Genomic DNA, 16,269 nt, shown 5'->3' on the forward strand with positions numbered 1-16,269 from the left:
TCGATCTGTGTCCTTAGTGAGCAAGCTCTACAATCTTGGTATCTTGTAGTCCTTGAACATGTGTCGTCAGCTGATTTTTCAATTGCCACAAATGTAGCACATTATGGACTACATTTATTTTAGTAGTAAGATATCTATATATTCCTGTGTCTGACTGGTCTACTGATTTCCCTTTTTTGAAATAATGCAAAGTCGAACTGGTCTTGTAACTGTTCAAGTAGTAAACATAATGCTGTTCTTAAATTAGAATTTTTCCATTGATTCATTCAACACGTTTTATTACGTGTGAGTGAAACACGTTGGACAAGAAAGTCATTATATTTAAAACTTCCCTATCACCAAGACATATCAATGTTCACAACTTTCTGGTCAACACACTTCACAGCTTACTGTCACGGGATATTCATTTCCAACGGGGTTTCAGAACCTGCTTGAAACGTGACAGGAGTCCAAAAGCTGCAGTACACACGCCAATACACATTTTAAAAAAATTGTCCTTTCCCTTCCCTTTCCATCCCCCAACATAACCCCACCCGGAGAAAGCATGGCAGCTATTACGCACAGGTTATAGAATATATCCTTTATTCACAATTTATTGTTATTTCAACCGTGTATAATATGTGTACCGCCATCGATAAATTTTCTTTCTTTGGTATAATATGCGTAAGGGCCAGTCCTCGAGTATTAATCTACTACACACACACATGGGGCCCCGAGTGGCCGAGTGGTCTAAAGCGCTCTCCGTTACGGATCACTGCCATCTCACCTCTGTCTGCGTGGGTTCGAGTCTCGGATTCGGCTAATGTGGGTATGTGAGAAAGCCTGCCAGTAGCTTCTCGTGGGTCGGTGGTTCTTTCCGGGGTTTTCCCGGGTTCTTCCTCCACCATTAATACTGGCCGCCATGTATAGCCAATCGCGTGCTGAAAAATGGCGTTAAGCCCTACAACAACAACAACACACACACATACACACACACACACGCACGCACACACACAGTGTCTTCGTCTTCTTTAACTACACATATTTTGGTAAAGATTGTTACTTTTGCCCGCCAGCAGTTGAGGAAGACAATTTTTTTTTTCTTTTTAAAGGAAATCGAAACGGATTTACGTAAGAATAGGCCGCAAACGCAAACACACGCGGTACTATAATATTTCCTGCCGCAACTTACCGTTGCAATTTTTACTGCCAATGATATTTTAAGTATAGAATTAAGTAGCTGATCCAAGCATGGCTATAATGATATAAACTCGATGATCGAAAATCCTCGTCATTCGATTATCTTTTTGTATTCCCACAACTATGACGAACAATTCATAAAGTAGTGGGGAGGAAGAGTAGTATCATAACAGGGCTTTTATATTTCAGAGAGAGAGAGAGAGAGAGAGAGAGAGAGAGAGTGTGTGTGTGTGAGAGAGAGAGAGAGAGAGAGAGATATTTGGGTTTTTTTTACGTGGCTTTAACAATTTTTCAGTTATATCGCTACGATGTCTGCAGTTTGGCAGTTTATAGTGATGTCTAGCACTGGGGCATCATGTAGCATGATGTCCCACCCAGTCACATTATCCTGACACCAGGCCGACCAGTCCTAACACTAACCTCTTAATGCTGAGCGCCAAGCGAGGCAGCTGTTAGTATCATTTTTAAAAGTCTTTGGTATGACTCGGCTGGGGATCGAACCCACGACCTCCCGCATCCGTGGCAGACGCTCTAACCACTTGGCCACCGGAGCGGTCTTTGATTTCAGTAGCTAACATAGGCCAACGCCTTCTATGCCCCGTAATTTTACTACGTTTACCTCGATTGTCACACGCGAGTATGCGCTCTGGTGCAGTTAAAAGTAATTCTAAAACTAATCGACTTAGGAATTATAATGGAAGAACAGCGACGTAAACATTGCGAATTTTATGATAAAAACGTGAAAAATCATTATAATTGTGTGATATTCTACAAGAAAAAATTAAGTTGTTGACGTTGATTAGACCACCCAGTATGGATAATGAGACGAATAGCGAATACTCCAATGACGTAATAAGCGAATATAGTAGCAGTAAAGAAGATCACTAATGATAAATTACTTAAAACAATGTTTTCAGCAAAGTATATAAAAAAAAATCTCATGGTACTATGACTATGACTATGAAATCATATGTAGTAATAAAGAATACGAAGAAATGTTAAAAGATCCAATGAAATGTTTGCATTTATGTGAAGAGCTATTTCGATGTAAAGATACATAACCCATAGCCAATACTCGAGAACCTGGCGCTCAGCATTAAGATGTTAGTCTCAGGACTGGTCGGCCTTGGTGTCAGTCAGGATAATGTAACTTGATGAGACATGATGCTACTTTTCTGCGGAATGATGTCCCAATGCTAGACATCACTATATACTGTCACAATGCAGACATCGTAGAGATATGACCGGGAAATTGTTAAAGCTACGTTAAAAATCCAAAATCACACACACACACACACACACACACACACTTGTACGTGAGCGCACAATGGATAGTTAGTTTCGAGCTGGTGTACGAATTATCTCAATGGTAAATGTGCAGTGATTTCACCAAATACCAGCTTTAAGACATTGTGCTCTTTTCACTACTCGTTATTATGATGAAATAAATCCAAATTAGACACTGCTATTAAATTTTGTTGACATAACTTAGATTGAATTGGAGTTGCCGCTATTAATTTTTTATTTATGAAATATTTTTATTTTTCTTGTCTAAGGAGGCTCGAATTGCATTATTTCTTCCCAATAGTCTTGCTCAGTTCTCTATTGATATTCTATCTTTCCACTCCCATACTTGCGTATTTAGGACTCATTGTCGAACCGACTGTGATACATCTTCGTGCAACAGCAGTACGATTAAATATCGGGATTCCTTTCCGGGACAAGCTGGCGAAGTTTCACCTGGCAATCATTCCGCAGTGATGACAATGGCTATTTTAAATGGGCATCTGTGTTACATCCCGCAAGCGACAATACAGACCCGTCGCGGAAATATCAGTGTAACGTCGCTCCCTTAGTACGAGAGGTGATTAATTAGATTTGTCTGGAGTTATCTAGAGGATTACCTCCCTCGACATTACATCCCGGTCAGAGTGGAAAGATAGAATTTCAGCAGAGAACTGAACAAGATTATTGGGAACAAATAATGCAATACGAGCCTCCTTAAATAAAAACAAAAAAAAAAAAAAAATAACACAATTTAATCAAAACAAGTTAATGCCGGCAATTCCAATTCAATCTAACTTATGTCAACAGAATTTAACAGCAGTGTCTAATTTGGATTTATTTCATCATAATAACGAGTGGTAAACAAAATCGCAATGCCCATGAATGATTGGGTCACCTTCCTCCCGTGAACATGTATCAATGTTTTTATATTTCCTCGAGCCTCCCTATTCTCTACGCCTCACCCCTTCCTGGACTTTTCAAGTTTTTTATTCTGAACTCGTTACTTCTTTTCCGGACATCCGTCTTCGGACTGTTCCGTCTCTCCCCAGAAAGCTGTTCCTTAAATGACAAAATTACCCCTAAATCTCTCTATGTACCACCTTTTACACGTATATAAATCCCTCACATTACTCAGAAGCATATTAGCTATCCACAACTAATCCGATAGAACATCATCCTCACTTCACAGCGACAGGTCACAATTAGCACGTGAGCGGTGTATCTAACGTTATCGTATCTCTTTACCTACGCAACCACATGCTGGATTACTATTGCATAAATTCACAAAAGAGATACATTGCGTAACAACTCTAGCATCAACATATTTCCATGAAATTGAATAAACGATACATAATATTAATCCTAGTCATATCAAACACATTTGCATAAATCAAACAATCAACAAAAAGATAAATAATAGAAAATTACGTGAAAATTAAAATTGCTTACCTTAATGCTGTTCTCTTTCGGAAATTGTGCGTCCTAGCACTAAACCCTGCCATTTCTTACAAGACAGCCACCTGGTCCCCTTTTCTTATTTAACGAGGAAAGCACTATTCTTTTAGGCTTCCTTGGTACCGAACTACTCTTTCAGGATTTCAAACTAAAGAATTTCGACTATGGTCGTCACTTTAAATTTACATTGCTTCTGAAGTATACGCCTTAATATATTCTGGCCAATCGTAAGCAGCGGTTTCTAAATTTTTCCCAAGATAATCATTTCTTTCGTCATATCTTAGACACCTTACGTTGCATATCAATTTCCCTTTCGAAAATGATAATTTGACACGGGTTCCTATCAAGCGGTTATGGTTGGTAGCTCAAATGTTAACTTTCTCAGGACAGCGTATAAATGCCCTGGTCGAATCTCACTGGGTCATAAATTCTAGTATTTCAAGTTTTAATACTAACATTGGGGGTGTGTAAGAAAAGAAGAAAGGTCGAAGTGACCCTTCACAAAGACTTTTCTGTCTTAAATATGACAAAATTGTAATGTTCAATGCATTCAACTTTAAGGTTCAATACAATTGAAAATTCGACACTTAAAAACCAGCAATGTCTGAATGAACTCAATTTTTGTAATATAGTTTCTGGTGCACCTTACTAAGGCAACACTTGGACAAATGTAAACATTCAACCCTGATATCGCTGTTAATGTGTTCACTTTTTATGGGTATGCACGATCCCCGCATGTACGAAGAACACATTTAAAGGGCCGGACTGAGATTGATCTGCCTCTTGCTATGCCATACGAACGATTTTGAGTCGCGATTTCATTACGTGTGGGGCCCCGAGTGGCCGAGTGGTCTAAAGCGCTCTCCGTTACGGATCACTGCCATCTCACCTCTGTCTTCATGGGTTCGAGTCTAGGATTCGGCCAATGTGGGTATGTGAGAAAGCTTGCCAGTAGCTTCTCGTGGGTCGGTGGTTCTTCCCGGGGTTTTCCCGGGTTCTTCCTCCACCATTAATACTGGCCGCCATACATAGCCTATCGTGTGCTGAAAAATGGCGTTAAACCCCACAACAACAACAAAAAAAAATCATTACGTGTGGATAAAGAATCTTACTCAATTGTTTGACCGACACAGCAAGTATAAAGAGAAAATGCTTCATTTATTTACAACATTAAATACATTTGGCCTAATATCCGATCACGACCGTTCGGTGGTCTTCACACAATTAACTTCTTTTTGTTTTCGATGGTAGACATCGTAACCTGGCAAGAAGTTGAACTTCATCCGTTCGTGAATGTCATGGAATCGATCTATGACGAGATTCGACGGTGAGTTGGGCTGAATACATTAATGAAGTTACCGAGAACAAACGAAACTCACACCCAAGATCAGGTGAGTCCGGATATCATATGGCGCCAGACATTCTCAGAATTACCTAGAATATTCAGATCATTTTACATCTGACGTCATTAATGGTAGTTACGAAAGCGGAGCTTCCGAAAGCATAGCAAGTCACGGTTACACGGCTATTTCGGTTTTCACCAACCGTGCAACCAAATGATTTCATAATGATTACTCCGTTAGTGCCTGTGTACCTTCCATGTCATAACTTCGTTCTACCCTTGTGGAAAAGGAGGGCCACATGTTGAACCTACGCGAGGAGACCTTGACAGTACAACTGTACATTAAGATTGCCCTGATATTTAATAAAATGACAATCGTGCGTGAACATATGATACCAATGCCTATTGTTAACGCCAGAAAACCCGACATATGGTTTTGGTGATGCTGTCCAGGGGTTGTGTACAGGAGAGCCTAAGTTGCCATAGGCCTTGTCTTAGCGCGCTGCATCGATCGGATAACAAGTTGTAATGCGAGCGGTTGATAACATCAAATTGGTTGCTGCAGATCGATTAAAACTCTGTGCTTCCAAACGGTTCAATCGATTCGAAATCGACGACAAAATAGTGACTCGAGCACCGCGGGTAGAGACAAAGACGATACACTCCCATCGACAGCAACGATGCCCGCGTCTTTCAGTAAAATCTTCACTGAAGCTACACAAAACATCTAGCTAATTCGATGCTTACATATGTATTATGGAAAGCGGATTACGGTTGTTGACGTGAGTGGTGAAGAGATATTAGACAAAACCGACAATGTATAAACAATGGTGAAAATTTGAAGATATATCAGATTCTGCATTTGATATGGAAGTGCCTTTAAATATAGTTCGATGTAAAACAAACATTTTCAGTATTATTCGTACCCGGCTAAAGATCCTATTATAAAAGATCGAATAGAATTCCAAGTACATGATAAGCTCGATATTTTCACTCAAGTGAAACTGTCTTGGAAATCGATGGAAAACTTGTACAAAACGTTACTGCCATGATCACTTACGACTGCGGTGAAAAGGTTGGATTCGCTAACAATGACATCATGACGTTGTACAACGGCGTACGTTATTTCATTGATGGAAAGGAAAACTAACAAAGTTTGAGTAATGTTGACATTGCCACGGCGATTATCGGACTAGCCAGATACATAAATGATTATAACAGGGTTTGCGGCGCGTCAAGGAAAACGTCAAACACCCTTATTATTGTTTTCGTGCACGGTTCCTCTGAATCACATATTTGCTTTTTGTAGAGATATTCGTAAGGCTATTTTCGGAGCCCAACACAGTAACAGTATACCGTTAAAACAATGTCAATGATTCAATTTGTCGTACCGCAGGTGTCGCTGATGGCGAAATAATATTGTCGACATTGATGTTGTTGATGATTGTGATAATTTCAATGACTCAAGAAACACGTTATCATTTATGAGTTCTGGAGGCACATCACCACTTTTTTTCACACGCTCACTACAGATTCGATAGCAAGCAGTGTTCATCATCTTTCATGACAAATAACTACCCAACAAGATATCAGAGCACTAAAATGTATATTCATATCATTTCAAGACGTATTTCGGGAGCGCCAGGTCCATGTTAAAATGGTGTTTGACAATTTAGGAGTGTCTGAAGTTTCTCTGCGGTCAAACGGTTACCAGGAACCGACGAAATAAATAATTCTTGACTTCAGCAACACTTATGTTTCAGCGTGCATATCACAAACTGTTAACGTTCATGGACCGAGCTCAAGACGCTGACACAGACTGAGACACTGGTAGGCCGTTGACACGGGTCGGCAAATTTCCCCAAAAGATTTCATTGGGTTGTATCCGATACATTACATTTCGTCGGAAAGCCTGGACATGATTAAGCAGTCTGTGGTAGATATGCATATGCAATTCTACTGTGATTCTTTCTGAGAAGATGCTTTTACTGGAGGGCGTATATGGCCGAATGGGGGTAAATGATGCACCTGTGGAAAACTAGTAATGTTTTCTCAAACAAGTAACTGAACCTGTCACGTTTTCAAATAATAATATTGTGAAGTGGCAAATTTTATGTCGATCTAACAAGAATACATTAGTGGAGACCAGAGAACCATTAATTAAATTTATGGAGACAAGCGCGTATCATATCGCCATACTACCGTGTACGGTAATGTCCTTTAGAGGAAGAATTCCGTTCCTAATTAAACATTTGTCTACACAGCAGCCAGGCGGACAATTTAGGACAAGGAAAACTTCATTTTCATGGTAAAGTTGTCACAAATTGAGAGAACGCAGAAACTTTGTTACTCAAACTACCAGGGTCAAGTTGACCCTGACTTTGGCGCCTCTGGAAAAATGCGGCAGAGATATTTGATTCTGATTGGTTACGTTAAATGAGAGGGCGTGTTCCAACACAAAATTTCATAGGTTTTAATATCGCCCGCATCGAATTTTAATCAGTCTAAGCTTTTCCTACAAGAAGAGACCCAAAGGTTACGACTCCGGGAATTTGCAAGAAATTTCCGTAAAACTGTTGTCCAAAAAGGGGACGATTGTCGAAAGGAACCGACGAACTAATTTACCGATTAGAGGGAGGAACGTTGACAGCAAAGGTAGTGTGACAATTCCATGTAATTTGTTGATGCCATATATAATGCTTTGCTGAAGTTATTTATTTGTATCTGCATGAATCTTTTTTCTACATTCGTGTAATAATTTGCTTTATGAAGTATAACTGTGTTGAGTTTATGCATAGAAAGTTGTACATTAATCTTCTTTAGATAAGTTTGACGAATTGTTTGAATTTGTCGTCTGGTTTGCATAAGAATTATGTTCCAAGAATTTAATACATTACATTAGTTAATATGATTACAGGAATCCGTGTGAATTCGCCGAATTTAGAAGATTTCACGTATGATTAAGAATAAGTGTGTATTGACGGAAATGATCTAGTAATTGATTGACGTGATGTATCCTATTTATTCACTGTGTAAATTGAGGCTGGCTCAGAACCCCAGGCCTCGCGTATGTGTTAATGTGTAAGGTCAAGGCGTAACGAATTAGCCATGTGACTAACTAGGGTCATTATAGGACATGTGGAGTCGATTGATAGCCTTAGCGTCTGTTTAGCACCGATAGTGAAATCTGATAACGAGGGAGAATAATGAAGAATTAACTGTTTCATAAATAACGGGAAATTTAGGTTGTCTCTATTTATATTTATTTAAAAGGAAGAAAATAGCTCCTGAGGCATATCAGACGTATTATTCTGGGATGTATGAGGTGATGTTATTATGAGACCTATACGGAGAAGTATAGAGAAGAGTGCAGTGAGACGTATAATCCTGTGACGCAATCCTGCGACGTATTAATTTCTGAAGAAGTATTCTGAGAATATCCTGAGACGGATGGTAGAAAGTATCATCCTGAGATCCAAGGGTCTGAACAGCGACAAAGGAACCAAACAGACTGAGGACGAGCAGGTTATGAAATCGTACAAGACGTTGACTTCGATTGTTCACTCGATCCTATGATGAACTAAATCTATCAGTAAACAGATCGGCTATTTTATTTAAATCTATTTGCGTTTTTCTTTGTATTTCGGTGAAAGTTAAATTTCTAAAAGCAGAGTACATTCCTGATGTAATGAATTTTCACAGTGTTTGTATGTAATTGATTAAATTGTTTGTTTACATGTACGGGGGCTCGTGTTGGTTTGTTCTATATACCTGCTCAGATCTCTATCTATTCCACCTATAAGTTTCACCATTTATATTTATATTTACTCGAACCGGGCAATAACATCGAGGGCGGTCAACCCCTAGATAACGAAAACCAAATACGGAGGGACAATTCACTCCCCCCCCCGTGTAACAAATATCTTGTCATAATATTAAGGCTGATTTTAGCCCAAACCAGGATGCGAAAATAAGGAGTTCAATGTAAAATGATTGCAGTGTCACATTGAATTTTTCAACGATAACGTTAAATGGAATTTTTCCACGAGTGCTTAGACCCAAATACAACTTGATCAGCTTAATTCAGTCAAACAAAATAACACCTCGGTGACATTCAAGATATCCAAGTCTGAGGTGACGCAACTGCAAAAGTCGGGTGGAATATTTTCTTTCCTCGATGCCATCTCAGCGTTGTTGGCAGCTGAGACCTCGCAGTTGCAAAAGTGGCTGCGTTATAATCAGAATCGCACCCGTTATTGCTTTTTAGAAAACAGCTGTTGGCGGAAAACTCCACAGTCTCGGGGACGAATAAAAAAAAGAAAAGGTCTTCAACTATCCGGAACGACTTAATATGATATAATCATGCAGAGGTCTTCGTCTACCCGCTACGACTCGTAAAAATCAGCGCCATTAAACAGTTTTGACTTACTTGCGATGATAAAGTCAGTCAAGCATTTCCGATGTGCCTTTACGAGGAATAAAATAAAATGGGGAATGAATTAAAATCGATGACCGCACGTTCAGGGGAAACCGACATTGTTAACCTGGATTCAATAACAAGACCTATCACTCATAACGCATACATCATAATGCCTCGACATCTTTTGTATTTTGACTAGTAAGGGCTTGCATTGCCACTTGAAGTTGTTGTTTATTTAACCCGTGGCGGAAAACATCGTATACCACTGTTTTGTTTATCAAAGACGTTTCAAAATCGGATGGACGGGCCAATAAGTAGATAAATTGTTATTGAAGAGTTGCAAGTAGTGAAGGGGGGCACTCTACGGACAATGGGAATTAGCATTACAGAACCCCTTGGGCAAATCTACGGACAATGGAAATTTAACATGGAGAAAAATCGTGGGCAAATCTACGGACAAGGGGAATTTAACATGGCAACAAATCGTGGGTCACTCTACGGACAAGGGGAATTTAACATGGCGATAAATCGTGGGTCACTCTACGGACAAGGGGAATTTAACATGGCGATAAATCGTGGGTCACTCTACGGACAAGGGGAATTTAACATGGGGAATAGTTTGGGCTTGTTTAGGGACAAGGGGAATGGAACATGGGATTTTTTTTAAAAATTTTTTTAAAAAAGGGGTAGGCAATTCAAAGACTATCTCTTTTCGAGAAATATGGCTGGCCCTGAAAAGGGCCTTTGGTTTATGTTAATATGCCCTTAACATAAAGGGCATTTGCGACATCTTCTTGTCCTCAAACTTCGTCTTACAGCAGGGCCATACATCAAAGTCCTCTTGAGGCAACCTTGTCTCTCTATATAGACTCTTCTTATCCACAGGCTGCTGCTGGTCCTGTGGACAACGGTCCACTTGGATCGGACATACATGAGCATGTCCGTCCTGAACATCATTGTTGACACAAGGGTTGAAGATTCAACGTCGGTCCACATGTTGAGGCTCCTACAATAGGTGAATCAATGCAGTGAACTGCGCTTATTTTTACAGGGACAGAAAGGATTGAAACGGATTGAGTTCATTCACCAATCATAACACGCGTTACAGAATTCAGTCAGCCCGCATCCAATCCGAAGAGAGCAGTCTGTGACGTCACGTGGTCTATATAGATTCGCTAGCGCTTGTGTGCAGTCAATCTATGCGACAGTGATTCAACATGACGGAAACTCAGAAAACGATCCAATGGGGTGCACCAGCAGGGGAGACCGCCCAAGGGAACCCGGACTTACTTTCAGAAGAGGTGAATTGGGATTTTGTCGATTTTCTCTCCTCGCAAGAATTTGTTCCGGAACCTTCGTTACCTTCTTCATTACCGCAAGTGGAGAATTTTAGACAGAGACGGAAAGAAGAATTGGAGAAATTTATACAACGACAAAAGGAAGCGGAACAGGCTTTTCTCTTACAGCAACAGCAACAAGAAGAAGAGGTAAGAAAAAAACAACAGCAAGAAGAAGTAGCAGCAAAGAAACAAGAGGGTGAAAATCAAACGGTCACGGTACTGTTGGACATTTTAGCGGAGTTAAGAAGTCTGAAACAAATGTATCAGACTTCTTTATCACGACCGAAGAGAATACGACCTTCCCGAGCTAAACACGTCAACCCTGTGACTAAGCCTACCGTACCACCCTTAGTGATTTCAACCCAATCATTATCATCATTACGCAGTCCAGAAGTAGGCCTTGGCCGTGGCAAAGGCTTAAGGCAGTTAAAATTGATTGCTTAAACTCACCCCTGCACCATAAAGAAAAAAGGCCCTTTTCAGGGCCACCCACATTTCTCGAAAAGAAATACAATTTCAATTTGCCAATAACTCAAAAATAAACCCCACCCATTTTACCCTTATAGTACGTGTCTGTGTATGAGTGCGTGAGTGTAGCTTCTTATTTTAAAATCAAAACTCAAAGACTCTTACCTTATATCATTCATTTATTCTTTTCTCCATTTTTTACAATCGAATTCACAATTCACAACACAACACTTTAATAAAAAGTTCATTGATTTCTTCTTTTCTCCTTGTTTAGTCTCTCTGTTTTTTTTAATTTCTTCACCGTCACACTCTTTTCCTCTTCTTCCTCCTCGCTTTCTTCCCTTCTTCTTTTTTTCTCCTGTTTCTTTTTCTTCACCTGTCTTCTTTCTTCCTCAGAAGAATCCCTCTCTTCCTCTGAAGAATTCCTCTCTTCTTCTGAAGAATCCTTCTTTTCTTCTGACTCCTCTTGTTTCTTTTTTGGGCAATCTGGAGACCAATGTCCTTTTTCTTTACAATAATAACAGGTATCTTGACTTTTGTCTTTTTTAGTCCCTGTTTTTGTTCTTTTTTCACGGTCTGGACACTCTGAAGACCAATGCCCTTTCTTCTGGCAGATATAGCAAGTATCTTGACTTTTATCTCTAAAGGAAGGAGAGTAGTCCGTAGGCTGGTCTGAAGAGAATTTTCTAATGACCCCTCGCAAAGCTCTGACGAAACGTTCCATCTGGTTAGTCTCTTCCATCGTTGTGCTCGGCTTGAGAGTGAAATGAATAGTGAAAGGACAAGACACACACCCTTTTATATACGCTGGTCTGCTATGACTATAAAGTAGCTTATGGTGTTTGAACTTGAGTCATTTGACTTTTTGCTTTCAAGATGAAACGATCTAATTCATTCGAGAAGAAAGAAGAAGAAAGAAGTAAGAGGCAGAAACGTGATCTATCGCCTCGTACCAGGGCTGAAATCTTGGCACAAATTCATGCCAGTGATTTTGAAGAGGACATGAGTGAACCAGAATTTGAAACCTCTAAACTAAGTTCACCACCCTTAGTTAATCCTGAAAAATACTATTCCATTCGAGAGACGGAAAAGCGCTCCTCTAGAAAATTTAGAACCACGGCTTACAAATACACGGTGAAGTTTAAAGATTTCAAGTCCGAAGTGCCGTTAGAGAAAGCAGAAGGGTTCATCACCGGAGTGTGGGATTCTCTGCTCACTGCACTTAAGCGACAATGTCAACCCAAAGAAGACGATCGCTTGAGACTTTCCATACAACACGACGGTTTGAAATCCCCTGTTTGGATCGAGTTTAGCACCCCTGCAGAATTGACCGCTTCCAAAGTCATGGACAAGATTCAACACGTGCAACAATCTAATGATCAGTTTGACATCACCGATGGTAAAGCCACACTGGACATGACCCACGTCTCTCCTCCTCAAGGGACAGGACGCAAAAAGATGTTATTGGTGGACGACCTTCGCAACACCAAAACGAGTCTCGTCCGAATTGACAACCCTCATGACCAGATGTGCTTAGCCCGTGCCATCGTGGTGGGACGAACCTATGCCAACAAGAACGACACGGTAGAATGGAAAAGAACCTGGGACACTATTCAACGTTCCGACCGAGCCAAACAACGAAATGAAGCAGAACTCCTGTTGCAACAAGCCGGACTGCCCAAAGACACACCCTGCGGCATTCCTGAGATGCAAAAATTGCAAGATGTCCTAGCTCCACGATACACCTTGAAAGTGCACCCTCAAGAAGTGCGCGGACCTCTATTGTTTCGAGGGCAAGACTTTAAGGACGGAAAATACATTCATGTCTATTATCACGATGACCATTTCGATACGATTACCACTATCACTGGATTCCTGGGATACAGTTATTACTGTGAGAAATGTGACCATGGTTATAACAATCGAGAGCAACACAAGCATTGCGGATCGAAATGCACAGGATGTTTGGCCTCTTCACCCTGTCTGAGCGAAAAACCAGTGCCTTGTTCAACTTGTCTGCGCACGTTTGTCAGCCCTACCTGTTACCAACAACATTTGAAGACGCAAGGTTCACAGAAGAAATGCGCTTGTCAACTGCTGAGATTGTGCTCTACGTGTGAACAAGTCATACGTACCAATAATACCAAGGCACACGTATGTTCAGGAAAGAAAAAATGTCACATTTGTCACCACATCGTGGACTTGGAACACCAGTGTTACGTGCAAAAATACCAACCCCCACCAGAGAAAGAGGACAGTCACAAGAAGAAAGGCAATTTCATCTTTTTCGATTTCGAATGCATGCAAGAGACCGGCATTCACATTCCTAATTTCTGCGTGGCTCATCGAGCGTGCGAGAAGTGCATTCAAGAACCTATCTTCAGTCATTGCCCTCACTGCAGCAAGATTCCCGGAGGACGTGAAAAAATCTTTCGGGGGCCAAACACGTTAGCCGATTTTGCCCAATGGGTCTTAGACCCCGTCGACAAGACGTGGAGCCAAGAGGACATCGAACGTTACGGAGATTGTCATCGTCATGCCACGGTGATGGCTCACAATTTCTCCGGATACGATGGACAGTTTCTTTTGAGGTACTGTACGGAACAAGGCACCGAGCGTCCTAAAGTGACTTTGAACGGAGCCAAAATCATTTTCATGCAAGTGGGACAAGTACAGTTTAAAGATTCGATGAGTTACTTGGCCATGCCTTTGAGTCGAATGCCTAAAACGTTTGGAATGACAGAAATGGCTAAAGGGTACTTTCCACACTTTTTCAATATGGAAGCCAATCAACACGCCGTTCTACCCCATTTACCTGAGGCTCACTATTACGACCCCGACAACATGCGTACCGAACAACGAGAAGCTTTCTACGCTTGGTACCAGGCTCACGCCTCGGACCCTTTCGACTTTCAGGAAGAAATGCTAAAATATTGTCGTTCCGACGTGGACATTTTACGGCGTTGCTGTGGAAAATTTCGAGAACTGTTCATGGAACACGGAGGGGTCGATCCTTTGAAAGAAGCTTGCACCATTGCCAAAGCGTGTTCCTTAGTGTACCGCCAACGATTCATGCCTGAAAACACCGTGGCTGTCATCAGCCCTCAAACGACCCACTTTGTCAAACGTCAATACTCGGTCAAAGCCTTACGCTGGTTACATTACTTGTGCGACAAGGAAGACAAGTGGATTCAGCATGCCCGCAACGGAGGGGGCGAAAAGACCATCGGAACGTATTCGGTCGATGGCTGGGACTTAGAAAACCCCAAGATCGTGTACGAGTTTAACGGTTGCTTATTTCACGGATGTCCCGTCTGTTACCCTGACCGTGGCACTAAAAATCAGTTTTTGCAACGAACCATGGAAGACTTGTACCAGGACACTTGTCAGCGACGCCTAAAGTTAGAACAGCAAGGATACCAAGTGGTGGAAATGTGGGAACACGAGTACGATCACCGTATGAAAACCGATCCCGAGTTTAAACGCCTCGTGGAAAGTTACCAGTTCATGGACCCGCTGAACCCGAGGGATAGTTTGTACGGAGGAAGGACCAATGCCACCTGTTTGCTGTACCAAGCCGACGAAGAGAAAGGAGAAGAAATCAAATACTTGGACGTGTGTTCGCTGTATCCCTACGTGTGCAAATATTGTCGCTTTCCTGTAGGGCACCCGCAATTGCTGACGGAACACATCGACCTGGTCAACATTCGACAATACGAAGGCTTGATCAAGTGCAAAGTTTTGCCTCCCACGAACCTATACCATCCCGTCTTACCTCACCATTGTCAAGGCAAACTGATGTTTCCCTTGTGCCGTACTTGTGCCGAAACGTGCAACCAAGACCAGCCTTGTCAGCACAGCCAGGAAGAACGGGCCTTGACGGGAACCTGGGTCAGCGTAGAGTTGTTCAAAGCTCTGGACATGGGATACCAACTGTTAGAAGTGTACGAAATTTGCCACTTTCCCAAGACACAACAGTACCACAAGGGTGACCCCACGCAGAAAGGCATTTTCGCTGACTACGTGGATGCCTTTTTGAAACTGAAGCAAGAAGCCAGCGGCTATCCTTCCTGGTGTCACACTCCGGAAGACCAAATACAATTCAAAGAGAAATACTACGAACAAGAAGGCATCACTTTAGACCACATCGAGAAAAACGAAGGCAGGCGATCGTTTGCCAAAGTGATGTTAAATTGCTTGTGGGGTAAAATGGCACAACGACCGTGTTTACCCAAGACGGAATATTTGACAGAACCTTCCCGCTACTTCCAGATGATTCACGACAAAACCAAATACATGAAACACGTGGACGTCGTTCGAGAGAATTTGATCTTGGTCAATTACGAAGAAGATCTGGACTTTGTACAAGACGACCCTTTTGGAAATGTCATCATTGCGGCTTACGTGACAGCCCATGCTCGCTTAAAATTGTACGAAGCTTTAGAACTGTTAGAAGAACGCGTCCTGTACTTTGACACGGACAGTTGCATTTACATCCATCACCCGATTCAACATCACCCTGACATCGAAGGAGACCGTTTAGGAGCCTGGACAGACGAGCATCCCGACGACAAGATTCTAAGTTTCGTCAGTGGCGGTCCCAAAAATTACGGCTACGAATACCGGGACAAACAAGGAGAAGTGCACACGACGTGCAAAGTGAAAGGACTGACTCTGAATTATCGTACCAGTCGAGTGGTCAACTTTGGGGTATTGAAAGAAGCCTTGCAATCGGGAGAGGATGGAAACTTTAAAGTGACCACCTATCAACCGAACAA

At 41.5% G+C, this 16,269-nt stretch overlaps 1 long non-coding RNA gene across 1 annotated transcript; it reads left to right on the forward strand.

Annotated features, from left to right (window-relative positions):
• The first annotated feature begins 7,794 nt into the window (after window positions 1–7,794).
• On the forward strand, window positions 7,795–9,004 carry LOC149785764 (uncharacterized). Its single transcript, XR_016413532.1, has 2 exons — window positions 7,795–7,918; window positions 8,537–9,004. It is a non-coding gene; the product is annotated as an uncharacterized LOC149785764 (long non-coding RNA).
• Window positions 9,005–16,269: the final 7,265 nt, after the last annotated feature.

The sequence above is a fragment of the Sinohyriopsis cumingii genome, chromosome 13 (genome assembly GCF_028554795.1).
Source record: "Sinohyriopsis cumingii isolate HCF-2022 chromosome 13, ASM2855479v2, whole genome shotgun sequence".
NCBI lineage: Eukaryota > Metazoa > Mollusca > Bivalvia > Unionida > Unionidae > Sinohyriopsis > Sinohyriopsis cumingii.